This window comes from Delphinapterus leucas, chromosome 2 (genome assembly GCF_059928025.1).
Source record: "Delphinapterus leucas isolate spDelLeu-1000000601 "Yukka" chromosome 2, BTC_Dleu_Yukka2, whole genome shotgun sequence".
NCBI classification, from domain to species: Eukaryota; Metazoa; Chordata; class Mammalia; order Artiodactyla; family Monodontidae; genus Delphinapterus; species Delphinapterus leucas.
Genome location: NC_143130.1, coordinates 13,762,518 through 13,780,303, shown reverse-complemented (window position 1 = coordinate 13,780,303; position 17,786 = coordinate 13,762,518). Strand labels below are relative to the sequence as shown.

Below are 17,786 nucleotides of genomic sequence, written 5' to 3'. Positions count from 1 at the left end.
TACTTTCTAGTCACTTCATGTAATTTTCCACTTGTTTAATGAATCAGGTAGTCTATAAATTCAATTTTCTATACATTATAAAATTCCAAAAAGGAAAAAAGTTTTACCATCTTACTTGATGGATAGTTTGCCTGAGTATGGAATTCTTTCTTGGTTGGAAATAAGTTTCCTTCAAAATTTTGAAGGTATTTCTCCATTACTTTTTAGCTGTCAGTGTTTCTTTTAAGAAGACCAATGAAGTTCTGATTTCTAATCCTTTATATGTGATTGTTCTCTCTGGATTTAGTGTTTTCTGTGGCCAGTGTACCAGCTATTTCTCATGATAGTTAGTGTACTGTCCCTCATTCATTGTACTGGGCACACAGTGGCCCTTTCAATTTGGTAAATCGTGTTAGGGAACATGAGTTGAGTTAAGGGAGAATTTTTTGGAATTATTTTTGACAGTTCCTCAGTTCTATTATCATTGTTTGCTTTTTCTGTATTTTTCTTTATTTGGATGTTGGACCTTTTGAACTGATCTTGCATTTAAGTTAATCTATTTCTTTCTGTTTTACTTTCTGAGGCAGTTTCTTTATTTTCCATTCTTTCACTTAAATTTCTAAATTCTATTATACTTTTAATTTCCAGAGGCTCTTTTATGCTTTCTGAATGTTTATTTTTTATCCTCTGCTTTTGTTTCTTAAGTGCAATATTTTCTCTTAATTCTCTGAGGATGTTAACCAGATGGTTGTTTTTGTTTTGTTTCAGTGTTCTGAAGTTTTCTTCTGCTCCTGGGACTCTTTTCCTCAGAGTTCCTTTGTACCATTTGTTTTGGCCTGTCTTGTTACGGACTTTGCTTACAAATCTAGTGACTGGTAGCCGTCCATTTGAATTTAAGACAGGCTCCTAATGAGGTGGCTGGAAGTTCTGTGTGTGTGGCAGAAATTGTTGGCAGATAGGCTTCATTATAGGTGTCTAGCTGGGTTCTTTTATTGGGATGCCACCAACTGGTTAGTTTATTCAGAGAAAAATCCTCCAGTCAGCTGTTTGGGATTCACAACCTGGTTACCAGTATTCTTTGAGGCATTGGTTGCTGGAATTTCATGATCTAGAACTAGATTTTTCAGTACACCTTTGCTCAGATGTCTCAAGGTCCAGATTTCCTTTTGCTTACCCTTTGTGCAGTTTTCTCGGCTGTGGGAGAGAGAGTTACCTGGTAGTGTGTAGAGAAGGGATTGGGGGGCGGGCATTGATTATCTTTCAGGTTTTATCTTATCCCTCGTCCTGTTTTGAGCTGTACTTGTTGTCCTGTTTTGAGCCATACTTGAACCCGTCCCTCTCAGGGGCATGCACCACCACTATGATGTGGCGCCTGAGGTCCCTCAGCTGGGGCGCCGTGTGGCCTGAGACGTGTTGCTTTTGGACTTGCCTTACTGCAGCAGCCTTTTCTCATCTGCTAAGTCATTTGCTACTCTTTTCCTTTTAGCTTCCAAAGTTTTAGAACTGTTGTTTTTCTTTATGTTTGTTTCCCTTTTGTGATTTTGCCCTTTTTATGTCATTCAGTGGAGTTTTCGGAAGGAGAGGAGTTAGTTTTCAAGTGGAATTAACTGCCTGTTCTCATGATGTAGTCTTTTCCCACTTCTTCCAGGGTCTTGTTTTTCCTTTTTTTTTCTTTTAGTCTGTCCTTTTTACTTGATTTTTTCCCACGCAGCTCACAGTCGTTTTTCAATCTTCCCATGGATTTTACTTTCCCTTTACATTTTTCACCTTTTACTTGCAGGCTTCCTGGAAGAATAAAACCATTAGTTGTTATCTCTGCTTCTTCAACTGCCTACTGTGGTCTAGCCTTCCAGTTGTGCTTAATGATTAAGGTGTAACTTAATCGTATTGTTTTTTTTTTTTTTGGTCGCACTGCGTGGCATGCAGGATCTTAGTTCCCTGACCAGGCATTGAACCCGTGGAAGCAAGGAGTCTTAACAACCACTGGGCTGCTAGAGAAGTCCCTTAATTGTCATTTTAAGCAGTAGCATATGAAATCAGCATTTGCTGTAACATTCTCATTATGGACACTGTCCGTTTTGTCTTTCAGTGACCCTTATATGAAAATCCATGTACAAGAGATTCTTTTAAGAATTTAGCATAAGGAAAAGTGTCTCCCATTAGAATCTGGTATATTTCCTCCTTTTTGACAGCTCTATGATATGTATTCTATTTTTCTTTTTGTTCTGGCTATCAGGCAGCCCAGAACCAAATCTGGTCTTTAGTTACATCAGCTATGTTAATCTGATTATTGGTATATTTGTTTTCTCCTCCTCGTCCTGTGGGGTTTAGGACTTCACCTCTTACCTCTGTTTCTCTGCGTGTTGATTTCATTCTCTCATACTACAGACTCTCTACTTCATGAGGCTGGAACCATGACTGCTGGCAGCTCTTGGCTCTCATCTTCCTAGCCCCTTCTACCAGAAGAAGGGGCTGTCTTGAAGAATCCTGGGAAGGACTCTGATTGGCCTGTCTTGGATCATGTACCCACCATCCCTGTGGCTGGAGTGGGGAGGGTACTATGAATGACAACCCTCACTAGAACTACATAGTTGGAGTCAGGGGTAAGAGCAGTTTCCCTAAATCAGGGGATGTCCCTCATACTGGCTTTCACTGTTCATTTTTCTGTTTTTTTTATTGTTATAATACAGGTCCTTTATTTGTAGTCTGCCTCAAATCCTTTTCTGAAAAAAATTTTAGGTATAAATAAGTAAATAAAATATCACAAATTGCTGTTCATTCATTCTTCACATTGTTACATTTGACTCTTAAGTCTACCACTCTATTGATTTTGCTATTAACTTCATATGACCAAATTCAAAATTTTTTTTTCACTTTTCATTATACTTGATCTACTTTCAGCATTTAAAACTGATCACTCATCTTTCTTGCAACTTTCTTTACTCATAACTTCTGATAAGCTGTTTTCTACTTGTACCTCTTTAAACATTGCCTTTTGGATTCCTGTTTGGCATTACTTATTTACTTGTTTAAAATTTATGTTCGATGATTACTTTTCTGGCCTGTTTATTTGATTACCTCACACTAGGTAAACTTAGGCATGCTTATGGATGCCTCGAGGCATCACTATCACCTGAAAAATTTTCTAGCCTTTAGATCCATATTTGCAGTTGGCTTTTGGATATCTCTATTTAGATATCCTAGGCATCTTAAATTTAATTTCTCTACTTCTGTAGTCACTGACATAATCTTGATTATTTTTTTGTCTAGATTATTTCAACAGCTTAAATTATGTAACTTTTGGTTAGATAATATATTGACATGGCTCAAAAAATATAAAAAGATACACAGTGAAAATTCTTCCTCCTAAACCTTCCTCTTAATTTGCCCAGTTTAGCTTTCCATCTTTCTCTGTTGTTACTAGTTTTTAATTCATTTTTCTAGTTTATTCATGTATGTATATATTTCTACATATATAGACTCTTGTTTTTCTTCCTTTTCTACAAAAAGGTAGCATATTACACACTTTTAGAGTGAACTTTTCTCCCTTGTCTTTTTACCTCTCTCCTTTCAGTACTGTCCCCCTCCCCAACATTTCAAGATTATCTCCTGTAAAGCAAATATGATTGTTATTTCCCAATCTCCTATAGTGTTACTTAACTGTTGGTGCAGTGAAAATTCTTTTGTCAGGTCCACAGTATTTCCACTCTCACACATGTGCACAGGGTATGGCTGGGTAACCTCCCCCACCGCCCCCCGGCCCCAACAATAAAAAATTTAGTTCTGTAGTTACATAGTAGGGTCAGAAATTTATGGTGGTATTGCTCTAGAGACAAGTAGAAATTATAGCTGCCCTAACATGATGTAAATTTTTCTTTTTCCATCTATCTTGTCCCTACCCCTCCTATTTTCACTTTCTGCACTGTATCCTCCACATAGCCATGAATAGACAGATAACCCCAAAAGATTACTTCAGCATTTTATTTTCAGATGCTACAAGTACTTTTCTGTTCTCTGATTCCCAAAGTGCAGAGTATTTGTTATCTTCTATCTAAAAAAAATTTTGCTCTGATTTTAGTATAGTGCAGGCCTACTCGTTTTTGATAATTAGGGAAAGAAAGAAAGATAACTGGAAAAAAAAATCCATAATCCAGGGCTTCCCTGGTGACGCAGTGGTTGAGAGTCCGCCTGCTGATGCAGGGGATGCGGGTTCGTGCCCCGGTCCAGGAGGATCCCACGTTCCGCGGAGCGGCTGGGCCCGTGGGCCGTGGCCGCTGAGCCTGCGCGTCCGGAGCCTGTGCTCCGCGGCGGGAGAGGCCACAGCAGTGAGAGGCCCGCGTACCGCAAAAAAAAAAAAAAAAAAAAAAAAAAAAAATCCATAATCTCATGCAGAGATATCCAAGTAGTATGAGGCCCGCGTACCGCAAAAAAAAAAAAAAAAAAAAAAAATCCATAATCTCATGCAGAGATATCCAAGTAGTATGGTAGTAGTGTTAAGATCATGGGCTTTGGAGTCAGACGGACTAGATTTATGCCTGTGCAATTTTATCTCGTAAGCCTCAGTTTCCTCATGTGCAAAATGTCATGGAGCTCTAATAACGTGCCAAGTAGTGTCAGGCGCTTAATACAGAGGAATACATCACATCACCCTCTCAACAGGACAATGAAATTAGAGGTACTATTTTAATCTAAATTTTTTTAATGAGGAGGCAACTTGAGGCAAAGAGGTTTAATGATTTGTTCAGGGTCACATAAAAATGGGTAAGCCAGGTTTTGAACCCTGGGCTCTCCAGAGATGATGTTATTTATTTATGGGCTCTCCAGAGATGATGTTATTTATTTATTTAGCTGCATCGGGTCTTAGTTGCGGCATGCAGCATCTTCATTGTGGCAGGATCTTCATTGATCTTTCGATGTGGTGTGTGGGCTTCTCTGGTTGTGGCACGTGGGCTTCTCTCTAGTTGTGATACGTGGGCTCCAGAGTGCACAGACTCAGTAGTTGTGGCGCACGGGCTTAGTTGCTCCGCGGCATGTGGAATCTTCCCGGACCAGGGATTGAACCCCGTCCCATGCATTGGCAGGCGGATGGATTCTTAACCACTGTGCCACCAAGGAAGTCCTTGCTGTTGTTTTAGAATACGAGAAAGTGAAATAGCATCAATATGGTAGGATTAGGAAGTATATTATCAATAATAAGGACACTATTCCCTCATGTTTGGATCATTTCTGAGGTTCATTAGTTTCTGCTATTGTATGTGTACGTTTTAACGCCCGTAGTTCCTAGCTGATTCCTTTTGTCTTTAAAATTAGGATGGAGTGGACTTCCCTGGTGGTCCAGTGGTTAAGACTCCACGCTTCCACTGCAAGGGGCACAGGGTTTGATTCCTGGTTGGGGAAATTCCTGTTGGCCGTGCTGTGTGGCCAAAAAAAAAACCAAATTAGGATGGGGTAGTTTAGATGAGCTGTATCTCTGTACATGAAAGTTTCATTTCACTTAAGACTTTCCAGGGCTTCCCTGGTGGTGCGGTGGTTAAGAATCTGCCTGCCAACGCAGGGGACACGGGTTCGAGCCCTGGTCTGGGAAGATCCCACATGCCATGGAGCAGCTAAGCCCGTGGGCCACAACTACTTGAGCCCATGTGCCACAACGACTGAAACCCGCACATCTAGAGCCCGTGCTCCGCAACATGAGAAGCCACCGCAGTGAGAAGCCCGCTCACTGCAGTAAAGGGTAGCTCCAGCTCGCCGCAACTAGAGAAAGCTCGTGTGCAGCAACGAAGACCCAACGCAGGCAAAAATAAATAAATAAATTAAAAAAAAAAAAAAAGGACTTTCCAGAAGCTTTTTTTGTCTTCACTTCTTTGGCAACGTATGATTAATATTTATGGATGGTTGAGTGCTTTTGGCGACTGACTTTTGGGGGGAAGTGCTAGTTTTCTCTGCCAAACACACTCCATCCTTTGTGTTTCTTTGATATATGGATAATGTATGTCAAAATATATTTCTTTTGTCCTTTGTACAAATAGTTGTGCGTTATAAACTGTAAGAGTATTGATATTTTACTCATATTCAAACGAAGACTCCTAATTTCTTTGGACCAACCCTGTGCATTTTAATTTACTTTTCTCACTTGTGTGTGTTTATGTGTAGAATTTTCATCACCTGTTATTATTTTTAAAAGATTAGTTTTGGCTGTGTTGGGTCTTCGTTGCTGTGCGCGGGCTTTCTCTAGTTGCAGCAAGCGGGGGCTACTCTTCGTTGCGGTGTGCAGGCTTCTCATTGTGGTGGCTTCTCTTGTTGCAGAGCATGGGATCTAGGCGCACGGGCTTCATTAGTTGTGGCTCGCAGGCTGTAGAGAGCAGGCTCAGTAGTTGTGGCGTCCAGGCTTAGTTGCTCCATGGCATGTGGGATCTTCCCGGACCAGGGCTCAAACCGGTGTCCCGTGCATTGCAGGTGGATTCTTAACCACTGTGCCACCAGGGAAGCCCCTCATCACTTATTTATTTATTTATTTATTTATTTATTTAACTTATTTTTAATTGTAAGATCTGTGATGCAAAGAAAAGAGGGTGTACCCAGTATATGGACACTTAAAATAATAAAGTGAGTATTCGTATATTTAGCGACCAAGCTTAATAAAGAGAGCATTTTGCCCATACCTTTGACTCTTGTGTGCCTCCCTTTGAGCACATTCCTCTCTTCACCTGAAGGAGAAACTGCTGAATTTTGTGTTAATTGTTCTTCCTTTACTTCTAAACAGTATTTTATTTAGTTGTGGCTGTTTTGAACTTCATGTGAATGGAGTAATGCTGTATTGATTTTTTTTGATTTACATTTTGTTTTTGAGATTCATCTATTTGATGCATATAGCTGTACTTTATTAATTTCTTTTGTTCCATGATTTCAGCATTTGAATTACACCAGTGTCCATTCTCCTGTTGATGGACATGTAGATTTTTGTCTGTGTTTTGCAATTTATGAACACTTTTGTGAATTTTCTTGTACACTTGCAGGAATTCAGCTCACTACTAATCAAACTGCTGGGGTTGCTCCAAAAAGGGTCATAAAATCAATTTAGTGGGGAGCAACCAGCATTAAAAAATGAACTAGAGCAGAAAAAAATTGACAGTGCAGTTTTAGTATTCTGTGTAGTGGGGTTGCAGTATAAAACATATTTCTTAGAGTGGTTCGTGGTCAAAAAAGCTTGAGAAATGTTACTCTAGGGTATGTACGAAGAGGTGGAGTTGCTGGGTTGCCAGGGAGGCCACTCCTTTTTTAGAAGTGGTTATTTCACTTTACTTTCCCACCAGTGAATGGCTTTTTTGCTCTACATCCTTACCCAGTGCTTAGTATGTCAGTCTTTTTAAGTTTAGTCATTTTGGTAGTCTCACTGTGGTTTTTACTTTGCAATTCCCTGATTACTAATGATGGTGAAACCCTTTTTGTATATTTATAGTCCATTAAGATTTTCTTACTTGTGACTTGCAGATGGCTTCTCTGTGTCAGTGGTTCATTTTTTATCCTTTTAATGCAAAGTTCTCAATTTCACTGTAGTCAAAATTTTCAGGTGGGTTTTTTTTGTTCTCAGGGTTTTTTTTTTTTTGGTGCTTAGTGTTTTTTGCAACCTGTTAAATCTTTTACTAACTTGAGGGCATGAAATGATTTTCCTATAAAAGAATTATTTTTTTTAACTGCTTTTTACATTTAGGTCTATAACCAACTCATCTGGATTTGATTTTATGTATAGAATGAAATGGGGGAAAAACGTATTTATTTTACGTACATTATATATTTATATATTTTATACATATTGTACGCATAATATATATTACATATTATGTTAAAAAGGAACATCCAGTTACTTTAACACCATTCTTTCCACTTTTGCTGTACTGTGCCACTGTGTCATGAATCAGCAGTTCATATATGTGTATATTTGTTTCTGGACTTGCTGTTCTGTTCTTTATGCTGATACCAGTTTTAAAATTATTCTAGCTTCTACTTTTCTTTTTTACTCTAGCTTTTTAAAGTCTGGACATATGTCAGATAAAATTAGTATTTCCCTCTTGTCTTTTTCTTCTTTTTAATATTTCGCCTCTTGCTCTTTGCATTTGATAACCATTTAGAATCTTATTGTTCCATGAAAAATCCATTTAGTGTTTTGATTAGCTTTGCATTGATTCTGTAAATCAATTTGAGACATCTATTTACAGTTTTGAATCTTTCAATCTATGAACATAGTAATGTCTAGTTGTTAGGTTTTCTTTTTTAATTCTGATAAAATGTATACAACAAAAAATTTACCATTTTAACTATTTTTGAGTATGCAATTCAGCTCAGTGGCATTAAGTACATTCATAATGTTTTATAACCATCACCAGTATCTATTTCTGGAACTTTTTCATCATCCCAAACAGACACTCTGTACCCATTAAAGAAATCCCCCTACCACCCTCTCCCCAGCCCCTGGTAACTTCTAGTATTCTAGTTTCTATTTTATGAAATTTGTCTGCTATAGATGCCTCATTTAAGTGGGATCATGCAATATTTGTCCTTTATTTCACTTAGTTATTAAAGCATTTAATGTTCATCCATGTTGTAGATGCGTCAGAATTTACTTTTTATGGCTGAATAATAGTCCATTGTATGTATGTACCACATTTTATTTATCCATTCATGCTTTGATGGACTCTTGGATTGTTTCTACCTTTTGACTATTGTGAATAATGCTACTATGAACATTGGTGTACAGGTATCTACTTGAGTCCCTGTTTTCAGTTTTTTGGGATATATACTAGGAGTGAAATTGCTGGATCATATGGTAATTCTATGTTCAACTTTTGAGGAACTGCCAAAATGTTTTTCACCATGGCTGCACTGTTTTACGTTGCTATTGGCAATGCATGAGGGTTCCAATTTCTCCACATCCCCTCCAGCTCATTTTTTTGATAATAACCATGTTAATGGTATGAAGTGGTATTACCTCCTTATGGTTTTGATTTGTATCTCCCTAATGGTTAGTGATGCTGAACGTCTTTTCATGTGCTTTTTGGCCATTTGTAAATCTTTGGAGAAATGCCTATTCAATTCTTTGCCCATTTTGTATTTGGGTTGTTTGTCTTTTTGTTGTTGAATTGTAAGAATTCTTTATCTAGTTTCGGATCTAGATATTATCAGATATACGATTTACAAATATTTTCTCCTATTCTGTGGGTTTCTTCATTCTTATGCTGATGTTCTTTGATGCACAAAAGTTTTAATTTTAATGATGTTCAGTTTATCTATTTTTGTTTTTTGATGCCTGTGCTTTTGGTGTCATGTCCAAGAAATCATTGCCATATCCAGTGTCATGAAGATTTCCCTTACATTTTCTTTCTCTCTCTTTTTTTTTGGTAACATTTTCTCTTTTAAGTGTTTTTTAAGTTTTAGCCCTTAACATTTATTTAGGTCTTTGATCCATTTTGGGTTAATTTTTGTATATGGTGTAAGGTAAGAGTCCAACTTTATTGTTTTGCATGTGAATATCCAGTTTTCCTAGCATCATTTATTGAAAAGGTGATTTTCCCCCATTGAATGGTTTGGCATCCTTATCAAAACTCATTTGACCGTAGTACATGCAAGGATTTATTTCTGGGCTCTCTATTCTCTTTGATATGTCTGCCTTTATGCCTGTACAGACCACTTTGGTTACTGTAGCTTTGCAGTAAGTTTTGAAATCAGGAAGTGTGAGTCCTCTGACTTTGTTCTTCATTTTCATGATTTTAGTGTCTATTCAGGGTTCCTTGAGATTCCAAACGAATTTTAGGAATAATTTTTCTATTTCTGCGTAAAATGTTCTTGGGATTTTGGTATCAATTGCATTGAATCTGTAGATCACTTTGGATAGTGATGATGTATTAACATTCTTCCAGTCTGTGAACTTATATTTATTTGTGTCACCTTTAATTTTTTTCAGCAACATTATGTAGTTTTCAGTGTATAAGTTTTTTGCCTCTGGATAAGTTTATTCCCAAGGTTTTCTTTCTTTCTTTTTTGATGGTCTTATAAATGCAGTTAATTGTTTTCTTAATTTCCTTTTCAGATTGTTCATTTACAATTATATTTTATTTATTTATTTTATTTATTATTTTTTGGCTGCATTGGGTCTTAGTTGTGGTATGCGGGATCTTCGTTGAGGCGTGTGGGCTTCTCTCTAGTTGTGGTGTGTTTTCTCTTTCTAGTTGTGGTGCACGGGCTCCAGAGCATGTGGGCCCTGTAGCGTGCAGCGTGCAGGCTCTCTAGTTGAGGTGTGAGGGCTTGGTAGTTGCGGTGTGCGGGTTTAGTTGTCCCCTGACCAGGGATTGAACCCACGTCCCCTGCATTGGAAGGCGGATTCTTTAACACTGGACCAGCAGGGAAGTCCCTACAATTTTTTTTTTTTAAATCAATAGTTTAAAAAAAAAAAAAAAACTTTTTATTTATTTATTTATTTAATTTTTGGCTGCATTGGGTCTTCGTTGCTGTGTGGGGTTTCTCTAGTTGTGGCGAGCGGGGGCTACTCTTTATTGCAGTGCGCAGGCTTCTCATTGTGGTGGCTTTTGTTACGGAGCATGGGCTCTAGGCGTGTGGGCTTCAGTAGTTGCAGCATGCAGGCTCAGTAGTTGTGGCTCATGGGCTCTAGAGTGCAGGCTCAGTAATTGTAGTGCATGGGCTTAGTTGCTCCGCGGCATGTGGGATCTTCCTGGACCAGGGCTCGAACCTGCATCCCCTGCATTGGCAGGCAGATTCTTAACCACTGTACCAACAGGGAAGTCCCCTACAATTATTATTATTATATTTTTAAATAAATTTATTTATTTATTTATGGCTGCATTGGGTCTTTGTTGCTGCGTGTGCATTTTCTCTGGTTGCGTCAAGCAGAGGCTACTCTTTGTTGTGCTTCACGGGCTTCTTATTGCAGTGGCTTATTTTGTTGCGGAGGATGGGCTCTAGGCATGCAGGCTTCAGTAGTTGCAGCACGCACACTCAGTAGTTGTGGCTCACGGGCTCTAGAGCACAGGCTCAGTCGCTGTGGTGCACGGGCTTAGTTGCTCTGCGGCATGTGGGATCTTCCCGGACCAGGGCTCGAACCCGTGTACCCTGCATTGGCAGGTGGATTCTTAAGCACTGCGCCACCAGGGATGTCCCTACAATTATTTTTTAATTAAACCTTTTGTGTCAAATGTAGAGTCACATACAGGTGTAAGAAATAATATAATTACTATTTACCCAGTTCCCATTTATCCATTTTCCCCAATGCTAATAACATCTTGAAGAACTGTAGGATGGTATCCCCACCAGGATATTGAAATTGATGCAGTTAACAAACAGAATATATCCATTACCACAAGGATCCCTCATGGTACTCTTTTTACAGCTACACCTGTTTCCTTTCTGCCCCGAGGCTTAGTCCCTTGTAACTACTTATATATATATTTTTTTAATTATTGTTTTTTGTTGAGGTATAGTTGATATATAATATTATGTGAGTTACAGGTGTATAACATAGTGATTCACAGTTTTTAAAGGTTATACTTCATTTATAGTTATTATAAAATATTGGCTATATTTTCTGTGTTGTGCAGTATATCCTTGTAGCTTATTTATTTTATACATAGTAGTTTGTAGCTCTTAATTCCCTACCCCTGTCTTGCCCTTCCCCACTGGTAACCGCTAGTTTTTTTCTCTGCATCTGAGTCTGTTCTGTTTTGTTATATTCATTAATTTGTTTTGTTTTTTAGGTTCCACATATAAGTGAAAGCATACAGTATTTGTCTTTCTCTCTCTGACTTGTTTCACATAGCACAATACCCTCCAGGCCCATCCATGTTGTTGCAAATGGCAAAATTTCATTCTTTATTATGGCCGAGTAGTGTTGCATGGTATATGTATATACATGTATATGTGTGTGTGTGTAATGTGTGTGTCACATCTTCTTTATCCATTCATCTGTTGATAGACACTTAGGTTGTTTCTGTATCTTGGCAATTGTAAATAATGCTGCTGTGAACATTGGGGTGCAAATATCTTTTCAAATTAGTGTTCTTATTTTTTTCAGGTGTATTATCTAGGAGTAGAATTGCTGGGTCATATGGTAGTTCTATTTTTAGTTTTTTTAAAAACCGCCATACTGTTTACCACAGTGGCTGCACCAATGTACCTTCCCACTAACGATGCATAAGGGTTCCATTTTCTCCACATCCTCACCAACATTTGTTGTTTGTGTTCTTTTCTTTTTCTTTTTTTTAAATTTTTAAATTTATTTTTGGCTGCGTTGAGGCATCATTGCTGTGCGCAAGCTTCCTCTAGTTGTGGCGAGCGGGGGCTGTTCTTTTGTTGCTGTGTGTGGGTTTCTCATTGCAGTGGCTTCTCTTGTTGTGGAGCATGGGCTCTAGGCGTTTGGGCTTCAGTAGTTGCGGTGCATGGGCTCAGTAGCTGCTGCTCATGGGCTCTAGGGCGTGTGGGCTTCAGTAGTTGTTGTGCTTGGGCTCTAGAGTGCAGGCTCAGTAGTTGTGGCGCACGGGCTTAGTTGCTACGAGGCATGTGGGATCTTCCCGGACCAGGGATTGAAACCGTGTTCGATCCCTGCAGTGGCAGGCGGATTCTTAACCACTGTGCCACCAGGGAAGTTCTTATTTATTTTTAATTTTATTTTTGGCTGCGTTAGGTCCTCACCGCCACGCGTGGGCCCCCTCCAGCTGCAGTGAGCGGGGGCCACTCCCCGCCGCGGTGCGCGGGCCTTTTACTGTGGTGGCCTCCCCGGCCGCCGACCATGGGCTCCAGGCACGCAGGCCTCAGCAGCTGCAGCATGCGAGCCCACTAGCCGTGGCACGCGGGCTCCAGAGTGCAGGCCCAGCAGCTGTGGCGCAGGGGCTCAGCCGCTCCGCAGCACATGGCGTCCTCCTGGACCAGGGCCGAAACCTGTGTCTCCTGCATTGGCAGGCGGACCCCCGAACCACTGCGCCACCAGGGAAGTCCGCATTGTTGGTTTTTACAAATATGTATAGGAACTTCCCTGGTGGCGCAGTGGTTAAAAATCTGCCTGCCATGCCAATGCAGGGGACACAGATTCGAGCCCTGGTCCAGGAAGATCCCATGTGCTGCGGAGCAACTAAGCCCGTGTGCCACAACTGTTGAGCCCGCTAGCCTGTGCGCCTAGAGCCCGTGCTCCGCAACAAGAGAAGCCACTGCAACAAAGAGTAGTCCCTGCTTGCTGCAACTAGAGGAGGCCTGCACGCAGCAATGAAGACCCAAAGCAGCCAAAAAAAAAAAAAAAAAAAGAGTATATTTTAGAATAACCTGTCTTTATCGGTCCAAAAATCTTGCTAGAATTTTGATAGGATACCATTAAACTGAATATCAATTTGTGGAGAACTGACATCTTTACTCTGTTGAGTGTTCTAATCCATGAACGTTCTGTGTTTTTCCATTTATTTAGGTCTTCCTTGTTTGTCTTTTTTTGTTGTTGTTCAGTTTGGCATAGTTTTCAGCCTATAAGTCCTGTGCATGTTTTGTGGATTTATAAGTATTTAATTTTGTGGGAAGCAATTGTATATAATGTTGTATGTTTAATTTTGGTGTCCACGCATTTATTGGTAGTGTTTCGAAATAACAACTGATTTTTATATGTACCTTGCATCCTATGACCTTGTTGAATTTACTTATTCTGGGAGTTTTATTTTCTGATTATTGTGTCATCTGCAAATAGGGTTATTTTTATTTCTTCCTTCTCAATTTATATGCCCTTTTATGCTTGCCTAATTGTTTTGACTAGAAATTTCAGCACCATGTTCGTTAAGATTGTTGAGAGTGGACATACTTTTTTCTGACCTTAGGGGGAAGGCATTCACTCAGTGATGCAAACCACTAAGTAGGATGTCACTAAGTAGGTTTTTTTGTAGATGTTCTATATGCAGTTGAGGAAATTTACCTATTTTCCTATTATTCTCAGCTTTTTGAAAGTCATGTATGGGTGCTGAATTTTGTTAATTATTCTGCATCAATTGATGCATGTAATTTTTTTCCTTTAGCCTGTTAATATGGTAGATTACATTCACTGATTTTGCATTTTTTTTTCTTTTCTTTTTTTTATTTTTTGCGATACGCGGGCCTCTCACTCTTGTGGCCTCTCCCGTAGCAGAGCACAGGCTCTGGTCACGCAGGCTCAGCAGCCATGGCTCACGGGCCCAGCCGCTCCGCGGCATGTGGGATCTTCCTGGACCGGGACACGAACCCGCATCCCCTGCATCCGCAGGCGGACTCTCAACCATTGCACCACCAGGGAAGCCCTTCATGCAGTTTTTAAAAGAATTTTATTTATTTTTGGCTGTGTTGGGTCCTCGTTGCTGCGTGCGGGCTTTCTCTAGTTGTGGCGAGCGGGGGATACTCTTTGTTGTGGTGCATGGGCTTCTCATTGCGATGGCTGCTCTTCGTTGCAGAGCACAGACTGTAGGTGTGCGGGCTTCAGTAGTTGCAGCATACAGGCTCGGTAGTTGTGGCACGTGTGCTCTAGAGCACATGGGCTTCAGTGGTTGTGGCTCAGGAGTTGTGGCGCATGGGCTTAGTTGCTCTGCGGCATGTGGGATCTTCCTGGACCAGGGATCGAACCCGTGTCCCTTGCATTGGCAGGCAGATTTTTAACCACTGAGCCACCGGGGAAGTCCCTTCATTCAGTTTAATATATTTTTTTCATTTTCCTTGAGGCTTCCTCTTTTATTGTTGTGTCATGTCTTTCTGGCTTCTGTGGTTTCTGATGAGAAAGCTGCTCTCTTTTAAATTATGTTTTCCCTACATAGGCGTACCTCGTTTTATTGCACTTCACTTTATTGTGCCTCACAGATGCACTTATTTTCTTTTTTTAACAAATTGAAGGTTTGTGGCAACTCTTCATCGAGCAAGCCTGTCTGTGCCATTTTTCTAACAGCATTTGCTCACTTCATGTTTCTGTATCACATTTTGGTAATTCTTGCAATGTTTCAAACTTTCTCGTTATTATATTTGTCGTGGTGATCTGTCATCAGTGATCTTTGATGTTACTATTACGACTTGCTGAAGACTCAGATGATTAGCATTTTTTAGCTGTGTGGCGTGTGGGATCTTAGCACCCTGACCAGGGATCAAACCTGTGCCCCCTGCATTGGGAGCATGGAGTCTTACCCACTGGACCACTGGGGAAATCCCAAGGCTCTTTTCATTTTTTTTTTTTTTTCAGTCTGTTTTCTCTGTTGTTTACATTGAGCAATTTTCACTGAAATATCTTCTAGTTCACTGATTCTTTTCCTCTCTTTCTGCTCTTGAGGTCATCCAGAGAGCTCTTTCTTTCTTTCTTTTTTTTTTTGCTGTATGCAGGCCTCTCCCGTTGCAGAGCACAGGCTCCGGACGCACAGGCTCCGGACGCACACGCTCAGCGGCCATGGCTCACGGGCCCAGCCGCTCCGCGCCATGTGGGATCTTCCCGGACTGGGGCACGAACCCGTGTCCCCTGCATCGGCAGGCGGACTCTCAACCACTGCGCCACCAGGGAAGCCCCCAGAGAGCTCTTTCTTACTGTACTTTTCAGTTCTAAAATTTCCATTTTGTTCTTCCGTATATCTTCAATTTTTTGCTAAAGTTTTCTAGTTTTCATTTTTATGTTCATAATTGTGTGTTGAATAATTTTTATCAGGGCTGCTTTAAAATCTTCATTAGATGATTCTAACATCCATGTCAGATGTTAAAATTACAAACATCTTGGAATCCCCTGGCAGTCCAGTGGTTAGGACTTTGTGCTTTCACTGCCAAGGGTGCGGGTTCAATCCCTGGTCGGGGAACTACGATCCCACAAGCCCCACTGCACAGCCAAAACCCTAAAAACACAAACAAAAAGATTACAAACATCTCAATGTTGATTTTTCATTGAAACTTGAACATTTTTGTATTATGTTATGGGACTTTGCATCTTTTATAAACCTGTTTTACCTGGCTTTCTTTCTCTGACATTTGTCTGACAGGGGAAGAGTGAGGACACCTTTTCCTATAGCAGGTAGGGGTGAAGTTCAGGTTTCCTACTTGGCCTCTGTTGACATTTGAGGGAAACTGCTTATTAATGCCAAGCAGAGTTCGGAGTTATGGCTCCATACTTGATCTCCACAGTGGATGTGGCCTCATTTAACACTGTGTTTTGGTGAAAGGCCTGATTCTGTGCTTGACTTTTACTGATACCATACCAGTGAGGACAGGGTGGGTTCCCTCATTACTGCCAGATGGGCGTGGAAGTCCAGGCTTCCCGTGTTGTCTTCATCGATAGTATGGGGAAAGGTGCTCATTACCTGTTAGTGAGGATGAAAGTTCTGATTCCTTACTTGACCTGCTCTTACACTACTCCAGTGGGAGTCTTCAGCTGATTTATAGAATCACAAAGGTGGATGTCTAGGTTTGTTCCCCACTTGACCATTGCAGGAGTGGGTAGCGTCAGTTTTTCCTGTGATGAGCAGCTACTGTCTAACAGTTTTCTTTCTACCTATTATGCCCTCTTCCTGGTCCTTTGTCTAGAGAGAGAAGCCTTTCATTGGGACTTTTTTTTTTGGGCTGTGCTTGGTGGTGCTTTTGGGTTGCTGAATTCTTCCATACCAAGAGTGAGATACATTAGGCAAAAAGAAAGTCCAGGGAGCTCACTGCCATGTTGTTTCTTGGGTCCTGTGGTCTCTAGTTAATTTGCCTTCTCACCACCTTTCAGAATATATTTATTTTATTTTTAATGTTCACAGTTTTTGCTTGTACTTAGTAGGAGGAATAGGAAAAAGTACTTCTTTCTATTCCATCCTCCCAGAAATGGATGAAGTATAGCCTTTGATTTCATCGTTCACTGTATTGTTTTTCTGCGGCATGCGGGGTCTTACTTCCCTGACCGGGGATTGAACTATGCCCCCTGCAGTGGAATGGCAGAGTCAGGGAAGTCCTTTGTTTTTTCTGTTTTATATTACATTGATTTCTGTTCTGATCTTTATTCTTTGCTTACCTAGGTTTGTAAGGTGCAAGGTGAAGTGATTGATTTGAGTTGTTTCTTTTCTAGAAAACAGGCATTTAGTGCTATAAATTTCCCCCTCATTTATTGCTTTTAACTGCCTTCCACAAAGTTCAGTAAATTTTTTTTTTATTTTAATTTATTTAAAAATACTGTATATTTTCTTTTTGGATTTCTTCTTTGACCCATTGGTTATTTAGAGGTATATTTGGATTCCAAATATTGAGATTTTTCCATCATTTATTTCTAAATTAATTACATTATGGTCAGAGAAAATTCTTTTTATGACTTAAAATCTTTTAAATATAAGAGATGTTTCATGGTCTGAATATGATTGGTCTTGGTAAATGTTCCCTATGTCCTTGAACAGAATATTATGCTAGTTTGTATTAGTGTTCTATAAATGTCACTTAACATCAGTTTGGTTGATGGTATTTTTCTGGTTGATAGTATTGTTCAGGACTTCTGTATCGTTACTGATTTTATGTTTATTGGTTCTATCAATTATTGAGAGAAGTTTGTTGAAATCTCCAAATATAATTGTGGAACTTTTCTTCTTATAGTTCTGTTATTTTTACTTTATGTTTTTTGAAGCTGTTATTAGGTGAATAAATGTTTTGGATTTTTCGTATCTTCTTAATGAGTTATACCCTTTATCTTTGAGAAATGATCCTCTTTTTTTGGTGATAATATTATTGATTTTAAATTTAAAAATTTAAAAATTTTATTTCGTTTAATTTTTGGCTGCATTGGGTCTTCATTGCTATGTGCAGGCTTTCTCTAGTTG

The 17,786-nt window shown here is 39.7% G+C and overlaps 1 protein-coding gene across 14 annotated transcripts in view; it reads left to right on the top strand.

Annotated features, from left to right (window-relative positions):
• The window catches only part of MLLT10 (MLLT10 histone lysine methyltransferase DOT1L cofactor), a 253,478-nt gene that overhangs the window by 14,497 nt on the left and 221,195 nt on the right, over positions 1–17,786 (top strand). Inside the window, exon 1 of one of the 14 annotated variants that reach the window (XM_022580476.2) lies at positions 2,397–2,582. The exons of the other annotated variants lie outside the window; for them this stretch is intronic. The gene's annotated coding sequence lies outside the window, so the exon portion shown is untranslated. Of the gene's footprint in view, positions 1–2,396; positions 2,583–17,786 lie in introns of those variants that run through there. 14 annotated transcript variants of the gene reach the window in all.